Genomic DNA, 12,005 nt, shown 5'->3' with positions numbered 1-12,005 from the left:
TGTCTTGGTTGCTCCTGGCTGGGGTCTTTGGGCTGGTCTCCTGCTCCCCCTGAGCCCTGCAGGGCCCCGAGGATGCAGAGGTCGTGCCGGGCGAAGGACCAGCAGCCGAGATCCCCAAGGGCCTCGGAGGAACAGAGAGAAGGTGAAATGGAATCCAGCGAAAGGGAACAAAGTCCTGCCTTGCCCCCAGCCTTGCCTTGGCAGGCCCTGGACGGTACCAGTGCGACGCCGCGTCCCTCCTGAGATTGGCCCTTTCTCATGCCCCCTCACCTCTCCCCAGCCCCAGAGACATCCAGTGCCCTGCCGGTGATCTTCACTCGCCCTGCGCTCTCTGCCTCTCCCCCACCCCAGCCCTGTCCAGGACCCCATCACTGGGTCAGGTCTCTCCACCAGCCCCCAGCCATGCTATGCTCCTGGGCCAACACCTGTCCCAGCCTAAATTGCTGTCTCTCCCTCCCCAACCAGGGCCCAGGATTCACTCTGATGAAGCACGTCCCTTTGAACTAGGCACAGCCAGGAGTCCTCAGGGGCCGGTCCCATGGCTCATGGGGGCGTGAGTTAGGGGAGGCTCAGATGCAGCTTTCTCCTTGGAGGATGAATGCCTCCTCCTCTCCCAGTGCAAGGCGTGCGACTGGCAGGCTAACAATAGGAGAGAGACTGAGCAAGATGTTCCCTATCACCTTGGAAACACGCTCCGTGCTCTCGAAGCCTGAAATACGCCTTCACCCCAGCAGAGGCTGGCACAGTCACAGCCCCTCCTCCACAGTCTGCCTTCCCCTCTGCACCATCGGGAGAGTGACACTGCTCACACAAGCACGGGACGAGGCATGCGAACACACGGCCCACGCACAAGGCCATGTACACACTGGCCTGCTCCCAGCATGGCTCCACGTGGACCAGAACACGCACTGCTACGAGTACACACACACACCCAGAGTTACACAGCCTCACCATCTCCTCTGGCAATTTGAAATTGAGTTGGATTCTTTAGCTAGCTCTAGTGTGAACAGATGTTAATGCAGGCGGTTCTTTGGCCTGGGCTATGCAGGGACTCAGCCTAGTGGCCCTGTGCCTGGTAAGTCGTGTTGGCAATGCCTGGCAAACGACACACACGGCCACGCAAAGGCAGCCTGGCTCCCTCCAGCACAGCGCTCTGCCACCATGCCTGGGAAAACAGGCAGATTCATCTCACACGGCCAGCCAGCGCTCTCCACATCACCAGGGCAGGGCCTGAGCCACCCCACCCATGTGCCTCAGGCCACGCCCACACAATCCCAAGGCACTGAGGATGGTTCACCCGCTGGGATCCAGTTGGTCCCTCAGAGCCACGGGCTATCACCTGCATGCACACACCTGCTCCCACGTCTGTGCCACATGTGCAAACCGCCTCTGGGCTCAGTTCAGACACATGGGTGCCAGACCAGGACATGCCAATGCCACATGGGGGGCACTCAGCATGGGCCCCACAGGTCTGTCACGCCTCAAATGCTGATCTGAGCAGCTCAGTTAGCATGCAAGTGGATACGCCCTGGTGGGATGCACCTTTGCCCCAAGGCTTGCATGGGGCACACGTCCCCCGGCTCCCCCAGCACATCCCTGCAGCAGAAGCCAGAAGGAAATGGATGTTTTATCTCACATCAAAGCCACAATCGAAGGGTGAGAGGTCAGTTGGCTCCTGGCACAGATACTCAAGGCACTTCCCCAGCTGCACTCCGCCCATCCCCCTCCTTTCACACATGGCTGGGTGCTTTATCTGCAACAGTGCTCTGCCAGTTTTCTGCAGGCAGCCACGCAGAAAGGCCAGGCTCTGGGGCAGATGTGGGTTCGGCAGCTGGAAAGCAAAATCTTCATCTGTATAAATCTGGCTCACACTGCCACCCCGAAGCCAGACACACTGAGTGCCTCTCTACACCCTGTCATGGACGCACAGATCGTGCCCACTTGTGGCCCCGTGCGGTCCATGGGGGGTGCCCCTTTCAGTGCGACAGCCCTTCTTGGGGGCCACTCTCTCGGGGTCAGGCCCCTCCACCTCCTGAGCCTTAGCACCTCTCTGAGTCTTAGCACATCTGTCTGTGCCATGGGCCCCCTCAGGGAGTCCACGCGCTCTGGACCCCCCAGGCTTCCTCACCCCCGAAGGGCTTGATGCCCCCTGTTCTCTAGCCCGCAGCGACTCTCAGCCAGCATAACACAGGAGGGTTTATTGAGGGTTGAACCCAGCACAGGAAACTCTCAGGGCCTCAGGCCTGACCTCCCTCAGCACAGCACATCCCAGTCCCCCTGCATCCCCAGTGGGCCCTGCCTGCTCCCCCTCTCCAGCCCAGAGCCCCTCTGCTTCCCAGCTGGGCCTCTGATATCCCTGGTCCCAAGCCCCCTCTGTCCATTGTCTTCTCTCCAGGTAAACAGGGTCGCCTGGGTCTCCTCTCCTCTCAGCCCCCTTCTGGCCCCTCTGGCTGGAACCGGCTGGTCAGGTCACTGGGGTCCTTTCCCCGCAGCCCATTGTCCCCCACTGGCCAGAACCGGCTGCGACTCCTGAGCTGGGTCTCTGGGTCGTCAGGTCACCAGTCGCTGGGGTCTCCATCCTCAGGGCCATCGGCTGGGGTCCCGAGTTCCCTCTCTGGTCCTCTGTAACAACAAACTCCCTCTCCTCTCACCTCCTTAAACCAGTAACACCCGGGGACACTGAGTCCCACCCCCTGTGCATGCAACCCACTGGAAAACGCAGAAAACCCCAAGAAACCCCCCCCCACTTGGTCACACGCCCCCACGCTGTACACAAGCAGTCCTGCAATCCACCCTAACCCACACACCCCTGCCACGTGCCAGACACCCACCCACAAGGATCCTCCTCAGAGAATAAACCATCCTTTGCCCTTCAGCATCTGAGGGGCTCGGTGCACCTGCAGGCCAGGTCAGGCTTAACACCCCATTTCCAGGTAGGGAACAGGCTCAGAGGAGGCTGGGTCAGAGCCAGGAGAAGAGCCCAGGTATCCTGACACCCACCCCCTGCACTGAGCTCAGCAATTTGCTCCCCCAGAGCTGGGGCCAGGAGCCTGTAGGGCTCCCAGTAGGGACCCAAGAACACGAGTTCCAGCCTCAGGGCAACAGTTACAAACCAGGGCACAAACTCCGTGTGGCCTGTGAGCTCTGAACTTAAATGTCACCAGCCAATTGCACCCAGTGCAAACTCCTCAGGCGCTAGATCAGCCTTAAGCCAGAGTCCCAGACAGTCCCCTGGGGCGCGCCCTTGGCCCGGGGGAGTGACAGATGTGACACCAAGAATCGCAGAAATATTCGAGTTCCGCCCAGTCCCCAAGAACCAGACACTGACCCCAGCTCAATTGCGCTTTAGGTCCCACACCAAAGACAAGGTTTGTAGTCAATCCTATAGTAACTGCGTGAAGCTGTAGTAAATAGGAGAAGGAATTTAGAGAGAGATTTACAGGGTTAAAGCAGCGAAACAGACAGGCGAGTGAGTTAGACTTAGGTTTCTAGAGGTAATAGGGGCTCACATCAGCAAGCTCTATTTGACCTATACGGCTTAGACAGGCTGAGCAGCCGGGGTCTCTTGCGTATGGGTAGAAGCCCCCTGCCCCCAAGAGCCCAAGCAACACAGAGAGAACCGTTCCCCCTCCTTAGCGGTTTTATTCTCTCCTTCCCACCTGCTTTCGAGGGCACAGCTCAGCTGGTGGGAGGAGGCCCCTGCCTGACTCCTCTTTACAGGGGGAGGCAGAGTAACAACAAAAATTGTCTGTCCTCTTGGCAAGGGAATGTAGGGAACTTCCCGCTGCAAAGTCCCATGATGGGCTGCCTGGTGTCAAGGGCCGGACGTGACCCCTTCTGCTGGAGACCAGCCCATCACACTAGCTAATGTCTCTCTCCCGGCTGGCGATTTACACAATCACAGAGGCTGACAACACAACAGCTCAAATGATACAATATGGACACAGCTGAGCTGATATACGGGAGATTAATGGCGGCAGCAATACACGAGCAACCAATAAAGTCTAAAGATAAACACATTCTTCTCCTTCGAATACCTGTTTTGACAGCACTAGCACATGGGTGAGCCAGCCAAACTGATTCCAGCTGGGTATTTGTCAGTGTTTAGTTGAGACCTGGGGACCTTGGTCTGCCAGCATCCCAGAGCCTCTTTGCCCTGCAGTGACCCTGGAGACAGGGCCGGCTCCAGCTTTTCTGCGGCCCCAAGTGGCAAAAAGGAACGAAGCCGATCGGTGGCACTTCGGCGGCAGCTCAATTGCACTGCTCCATTCTTCGGCGGCAATTCAGTGCCGGGTCCTTCACTCCCTCTCTTCCTCTTTGGCGGCACTTTGGCGGCAGCTCAGAGGGGAAGAGAGAGACTGAGGGACCCGCTGCCGAATTCCTGCTGAAGACCCAGAGGTGCCGCCCCGATACCAGATGTGTCGCCCCTTTGTATTGGCCGCCCCAAGCACCTGCTTCCTTCGCTGGTGCCTGAAGCCAGCCCTGACTGCAGATGCCATTCCAAGTCTGCACTCTGCTTCGCTAGTGAGGTCAGGAGCGTGTCCTCCTGCATTCACAGGGGCTGGTACCTCTGCACGAGGCATCAAGCCGCAGATCCCACTGGGTAAGGGCCAAGGCAGAGAGAAGAGAGAGGAAATGCTGCAAGGATGGAGGTGCAGGTACATTTCAGCCCCGCTCTCCCCAGTGCTTCACACTCCGCATCCTGCCAGCCTCTAGCACTGCCCCCCTCAGCTCTGTGCAGCCAGGAATCCCCCTTCTGAGCAGCAACTCGCCAAGAATGTTTCCCCCACACTGCTTTGAATGGCAGGAGTCTGCCATGGTGCTGTTCTTCCTGCGCCATCACGGCACAGAGTGAGGGCATTCCCCAGATCTCCCCCCACACATCTATCTATCCACAGGGACAGATGACATCCAGGCAGCCCCAGAGCCCAGCTGGGGTCCTGAGCCCCCTGAGATGCAGATCTCCCTGCGTTTTCGTGGTGAGGGGGGGGTCTCTGTCCCTGTTCCCAGGCATGGGGGAACCACACAGAAAGGCTGAGGGGGACCAGGCCATGTCATGCCTGAGTGAGGGGGCAGTGAAAACACAAGGGGGTAGCTCCCCGCCAGTCCCTGGGGTTGCACCCAAGCCCCCAGGGGTGAGTGATGGGGCCACACTGGTTCAGACACTCCTTTTGCCTCACTTTGTGCGTAAGAAAGGCCTGACAGAGTCAGGACGCACGCAGGTCCCGTCCCTTCTCTGTACAGGCTCTCGGGGAGCAAGATGGCACCGATTGTTTGCCCTTTCCTGCGGCAGAGCCAGCCCTGCCCACAGGGCAGCTGGAGGACAGGAGAACCCTGAGGCCTGTCATGCTGTCTGGAGGGGCTCACAACCTAGAACGGCTACCTCAGGGCAGGCCCCCAAGCTGGCGGTGTGACCAAGCCAGTAATAAATGTAACAGTCGCCCCATGGAGTCCCAGACAGCCCCCTTGGGCAGCCCACTCTGTCTTGCCACCCAGGCAAAGCAGCCGTTGCGATCACTCACTCCAGAAATCACACCGCATTCGGGTTGCTTCCAGTCCCAGGAGACCAGTCATGACAGACGCTGTGTGTTCCCAGAGCACTAACGGTGCTTGTCGGACTGGCGTTTATCGTACCCGGCCTGCATTGTGCTGGCAGCCTTGGCCCTCTCACAGCTAGCAGTGTCCGCAACCCAGGAAAATAAGGTGTAAAAGTGTTAAAGCTCAAAAGGTATTTCCAGATTGCTCCGTGGTGGGCCTGGCTGCACCACAGCTAAGAACAATAATCCCCAGGAGACACCCATTGTCCAACGTCATGCAGCTCAGGTCTTTTCCTGGTTCTATGACTGATGATTGGCTCCAGTGAGTGAGAGGTTTGGTTGGGAACAGACTGTCAGAATCTGCACTGGCCATGGGATTTGGCAGCAAGGCCAAAGTCACTCACGGTGTAACTCTATAGAAAACACCATTTACACCGGGGATGGAGTTGGCCCAGTGCGACCCCTTCCTGCTGAGAGTGGGCGGGGTCAAACCGCAACAGCCACAGACCAGGGGCCACCACAATGCAAGAAGGGAAGTTCTCTGCCTGATTTGGTAGGAGGGCTGTGAAACAGTTTGGTTTCCAAGGGGAGAGATGAAAACCTCAAATACCCTACAAATCGCTCCTCCCTGCCTCGCTGCTTGGGCAGCCCAGGCAAGATGCATTTCCTCAGAATTCCTCAGTGCAGAGTGTGGAATAACCTGAGACCCTTTGCAAGCATTACTGGACTCAACTGCAAGGGGGGCCAGCTGCCAGCTGCACAGAGCGTGGAGGATGGAAGGAGAGCGGCCCGCAGCGCGGCTGTTGGGCACTGCATTGTCTGAGTGACAAAGCCTGTGTACTGCTGCGGCTACAGGCTGTCCATCAGGCAGGCAGCAGACACGGTCTCACTCCAGAAGTCCTGTATTCTCAGCTGTGAGTCCATTCAGAGACACTCCAAGCACAGGGCGTACATAGCTGTCTGGCCTGCGCAGCATGCACTGAAGATAATGGAAGGAAATTGGTTAAGCTGCTGTTTGTTTTCTTTCTCCACTGTGAAATCAGCACAGGAGTAAATCTGACCACACACCAATCACCTGTACCTGTGCTTGAGGAACCAAGACACTTAGTGTGGTTATCCGGGATGTCTGGGGAGAATCACTCCCACCTGCTCACAACGGAAGAGAGCCTGATCCATTTTACGCACCTGGGGAAACACTCCCAGCCACCATCTGCTGCCAATACACTCTTTCCTCTTGCAGCCTGGAAATTTACACACCCCACTTTGTTACTCTTGAGTGCCCAGCTGTTCTCTTCTGGACACCTGCAGTGCACACTGCTCTGTGGCCACTGGGAAAGCAGTGCTCCCCACTTCACTGGGTCCACCTCAGTTCAATACCCTGCTTAGCACAAGGCCCTGGGACAGGCCAATAGTCAAGCCAGATTGAAGTTTCTTTAGCAGAGCCTCTGGTAGAGATTCAAACGACAGCAAGTCGAAGGGTTTGGAAACAGGAGGTTACAGTTAAAAGAGGAACAAACCCAAGCCTAGAGCCCAAGCGCAGCGATACGTGACTTTCCTGTCCAACCCGATAGTGCCCACCCTGTGGTCAGGCCTCGCGGCACTTGTCCGGTTCACACTGTAACATCAGTCCACACGGTTTCTCCAGGAGACTGTAGGACATAGCCTGTTGCATTGGTGTAGATGGAATGAATGGGCTAAATGAACACAAGTCCTATCTATCACAGGTGCCATTGTAACCTTTGGGTGGGCTAGAGTTCACCTTGTTGCCCTTCTCTGGTGCCTACAAATAACCCCCCAACACCCACAGAAAAGTAGCTGGAGACCCAGAGTTAGGCACAGGAGTGACCCCATCCCCTGGTTCTTTCTGGGGGGTTGAAGCTATGGCTGTGCTAACCAGGGGCTCCATGTCCCCCATTTCCCTCTTCCAGTTTGCCAGTTGTCACCAAACACAAAAGGGTTCTAGAAGATTCCCTGCAGTACCGGAATTCCTGGCTGCGGCGTTCACATGATGGACAGACACAGAAATGCTCTTGAGTTGACAACCACACTCTGTTCTGCCAACAAGAAGTCTTAAGTATACAAGAAACCTGAAAGAGAATAAATCGTGAGCTCCCTCCCTGGCCTGCAAGGGAATAAACGTACAAAGTAACACTGGCTGGAGCTATTAGGGGGGAAGCTGTTCTAGACTTGATTTTAACAAATAGGGAGGAACTTGTTGAGAATTTGAAAGTAGAAGGAAGCTTGGGTGAAAGTGATCATGAAATCATAGAGTTTGCAATTCTAAGGAAGGGTAGAAGGGAGTACAGCAGAATAGAGACAATGGATTTCAGGAAGGCGGATTTTGGTAAGCTCAGAGAGCTGATAGGTAAGGTCCCATGGGAATCAAGACTGAGGGGAAAAACAACTGAGGAGAGTTGGCAGTTTTTCAAAGGGACACTATTAAGGGCCCAAAAGCAAGCTATTCCGATGGGTAGGAAAGATAGAAAATGTGGCAAAAGACCACCTTGACTTAACCATGAGATCTTGCGTGACCTACAAAATAAAAAGGCGTCATATAAAAAATGGAAACTAGGTCAGATTACAAAGGATGAATATAGGCAAATAACACAGGAATGCAGAGGCAAGATTAGAAAGGCAAAGGCACAAAATGAACTCAAACTAGCTATGGGAATAAAGGGAAACAAGAAGACTTTTTATCAATACATTAGAAGCAAGAGGAAGACCAAGGACAGGGTAGGCCCACTGCTCAGTAAGGAGGGGGAAACAGTAACGGGAGACTTGGAAATGGCAGAGATGCTTAATGACTTCTTTGTTTCGGTCTTCACTAAGAAGTCTGAAGGAATGTCTAATATAGTGAATGCTTACGGGAAGAGGGTAGGTTTAGAAGATAAAATAAAAAAAGAGCAAGTAAAAAATCACTTAGAAAAGTTAGATGCCTGCAAGTCATCAGGGCCTGATGAAATGCATCCTAGAATACTCAAGGAGTTAATAGAAGAGGTATCTGAGCCTCTAGCTATTATCTTTGGGGAGACGGGGGAGACGGGGGAGATTCCAGAAGACTGGAAGGGGGCAAATATAGTGCCCATCTATAAAAAGGGAAATAAAAACAACCCAGGAAACTACAGACCAGTTAGTTTAACTTCTGTGCCAGGGAAGATAATGGAGCAGGTAATTAAAGAAATCATCTGCAAACACTTGGAAGGTGGTAAGGTGATAGGGAATAGCCAGCATGGATTTGTAAAGAACAAATCGTGTCAAACTAATCTGATAGCGTTCTTTGATAGGATAACAAGCCTTGTGGATAAGGGAGAAGCGGTGGATGTGATATACCTAGACTTTAGTAAGGCATTTGATACGGTCTCGCATGATATTCTTATAGATCAGCTAGGAAAGTACAATTTAGATGGGGCTACTATAAGGTGGGTGCATAACTGGCTGGATAACCGTACTCAGAGAGTAGTTGTTAATGGCTCCCAATCCTGCTGGAAAGGTATAACAAGTGGGGTTCCGCAGGGGTCTGTTTTGGGACCGGTTCTGTTCAATATCTTCATCAACGATTTAGATGTTGGCATAGAAAGTACGCTTATTAAGTTTGCGGACGATACCAAACTGGGAGGGATTGCAACTGCTTTGGAGGACAGGGTCAAAATTCAAAGTGATCTGGACAAATTGGAGAAATGGTCTGAGGTAAACAGGATGAAGTTCAATAAAGATAAATGCAAAGTGCTCCACTTAGGAAGGAACAATCAGTTTCACACATACAGAATGGGAAGAGACTGTCTAGGAAGGAGTATGGCAGAAAGAGATCTAGGGGTCATAGTGGACCACAAGCTTAATATGAGTCAACAGTGTGATACTGTTGCAAAAAAAGCAAACGTGATTCTGGGATGCATTAACAGGTGTGTTGTAAACAAGACACGAGAAGTCATTCTTCCACTTTACTCTGCGCTGGTCAGGCCTCAGCTGGAGTATTGTGTCCAGTTCTGGGCACCGCATTTCAAGCAAGATGTGGAGAAATTGGAGAGGGTCCAGAGAAGAGCAACAAGAATGATTAAAGGTCTTGAGAACACGACCTATGAAGGAAGGCTGAAGGAATTGGGTTTGTTTAGTTTGGAAAAGAGAAGACTGAGAGGGGACATGATAGCAGTTTTCAGGTATCTAAAAGGGTGTCATCAGGAGGAAGGAGAAAACTTGTTCACCTTAGCCTCCAATGATAGAACAAGAAGCAATGGGCTTAAACTGCAGCAAGGGAGATTTAGGTTGGACATTAGGAAAAAGTTCCTAACTGTCAGGGTAGTTAAACACTGGAATAGATTGCCTAGGGAAGTTGTGGAATTTCCATCTCTGGAGATATTTAAGAGTAGGTTAGATAAATGTCTATCAGGGATGGTCTAGACAGTATTTGGTCCTGCCATGAGGGCAGGGGACTGGACTCGATGACCTCTCGAGGTCCCTTCCAGTCCTGGAGTCTGTGAGGCTATGAGTTCTGAGGAACTTAAGTGTGAAGTGGCTGAAGTGCTAACTAAAACCTCTCATTAGAATCTGCTCCTGTGCTGAAGGACTGGAAGGGTAGCAGATGTTGTACCCATCTTTGAAAAGGCGGCAGGGCTGATTTGCTGAAGGACAGTCCAGCGAGCCTTACTTCAGTCCCGGCGAGACGAGGTGAAGCCGTCGTTTTACACACAGGATAGGGTCTAACATGCACAGCTTCGGAGTGGAAATTTGGGGCTAACTCTGCTAGAGATCTTTGAACGTGTCACCAAAACAGTGGACAAAGGAGAAGAACCAGCTGACATAATTTGTTAGGACTCCTAATAAGCTTTGACAACATTTCTCACAAGAGGCTACTGAGGAATCTCTGTACTAAGAGGGGAGAGGTAAAGTTCTGTCATGGATGAGAAACTGGGTAAGGGAGAGAACGCAAAAAACAGGAATAAACGGTCAACTTTTAAGATGGCAAATGTTAACTGTGGGGTGGCCTGGATTCAGAATGAACTGTAAGCATGCAGGGAAAAGCTCTGGGTGCCAGAGGGAGACCAAACACTCGGTCAAAAAGGGACCCTGGTGGCTTTGGTCAGCACTGCTGACCGGGCTGTTAAAAGTCCGGTCCGTGGCACTAGGGGGCTAAGGCAGACTAGTCCCTGCCTGTCCTGGGGCATTGTGCTGTGCCCCGGAAGCGGCCAGCAGGTCTGGCTCCTAGGCTCCACGCGCTGCCCCTGCCCTGAGCACCGGCTCTGCACTCCTGTTGGCTGGGAATCGCGGCCAATGGGAGGTGGGGGGGCAGTGGCTACATGCGAGAACCAAGTGGCGCATGCAGCCTCCTGGCCCCCCAGCCTAGGACCTGGACCCGCTGGCTGTTTCCGGAAGCCTCCCCCGCTGCGCTGCTGACCGGGAGCCACCCGAGGTAACTCCATGCCCCAACCCCCCCATGAGTCCCCCACAACCTGAAGCCCCCTCCTGCACCCCAAGCCCCTCATCCCCAGCCCCAGCCCAGAGCCTGTACCCCCTCCTGCACCCCAACCCCTTGCCCCAGCCCAGAGCCCCTCCCACACCCTGAACCCCTCATTCCCAGCCCCACCCTGGAGCCCACACCCCCAGTTGGAGCCCTCACCCCCTCCCACATCCCAATACCTTGCCCCAGCCCGTGAAAGTGACTGAGGATTGGGGAGAGCAAGCCACAAAGGGAGGAGGAAATGTAGTGGGGGGGCGGGGCCTTGGGGGAAGGGGCAGGGCTAGGGTGTTCGGTTTTGTGCAACTAGAAAGTTGGCAACCCTAGGGTGCCCCAGGGGACAGTATAATGACACCTCTGCTCAAAGCACAGCAGGAGTAACACAAATCACACAAGATGCTAGAATGCCTAAGGAAGCGGAGGGAAAATAATACTGACAATTACTATGGACGCACCATCACAGTTCCAAAGTTAAGCTTGTGATGAGTTTTACACTTACGGCAGAGATCCAATCACTTCCGTGTACACAAGGAATACAGGGTGACTCTCCAGAAACATAGCACTTACTTCTTCAATATGGAACGTGAAATCAAGAGGGCACCACGAGCTAAGTGTGGAAAGAGCTTGTGTTACAACCGTAACCAGATTTAAATACAGATTTGTATTACATAAGGGGCACCTGGAGTTTTTTGTTCTTATATTTGTTTACAAGATGCATGAAATTCTCCTCAAACCAATATTTTCTAAAAAGCAACTAGAGCAGCTCCGTGCTTATCATGAAGAACCCTACAAAAACAAACGAGTCCGCACGTGACAGAGAAAAGCCAAGTTAGCGTACGGAAGTATTTATTTGTCAGTGTTCGAAGAGTCTGAAGGTAAGAAATTAATATTTAAACATTATTTAAAAACAACTTGATTATGTCCTTTGAATGACTCTGGTATTTAAGAATAAAAATTCCAGTGTGTCTTGGTGCGCTATGTTATAAATATGCATTCTTTACCTTAGAGGAGTTGAGATT

This window comes from Gopherus flavomarginatus, chromosome 7 (genome assembly GCF_025201925.1).
Source record: "Gopherus flavomarginatus isolate rGopFla2 chromosome 7, rGopFla2.mat.asm, whole genome shotgun sequence".
NCBI classification, from domain to species: Eukaryota; Metazoa; Chordata; order Testudines; family Testudinidae; genus Gopherus; species Gopherus flavomarginatus.
This window is presented reverse-complemented; position numbering follows the sequence as displayed.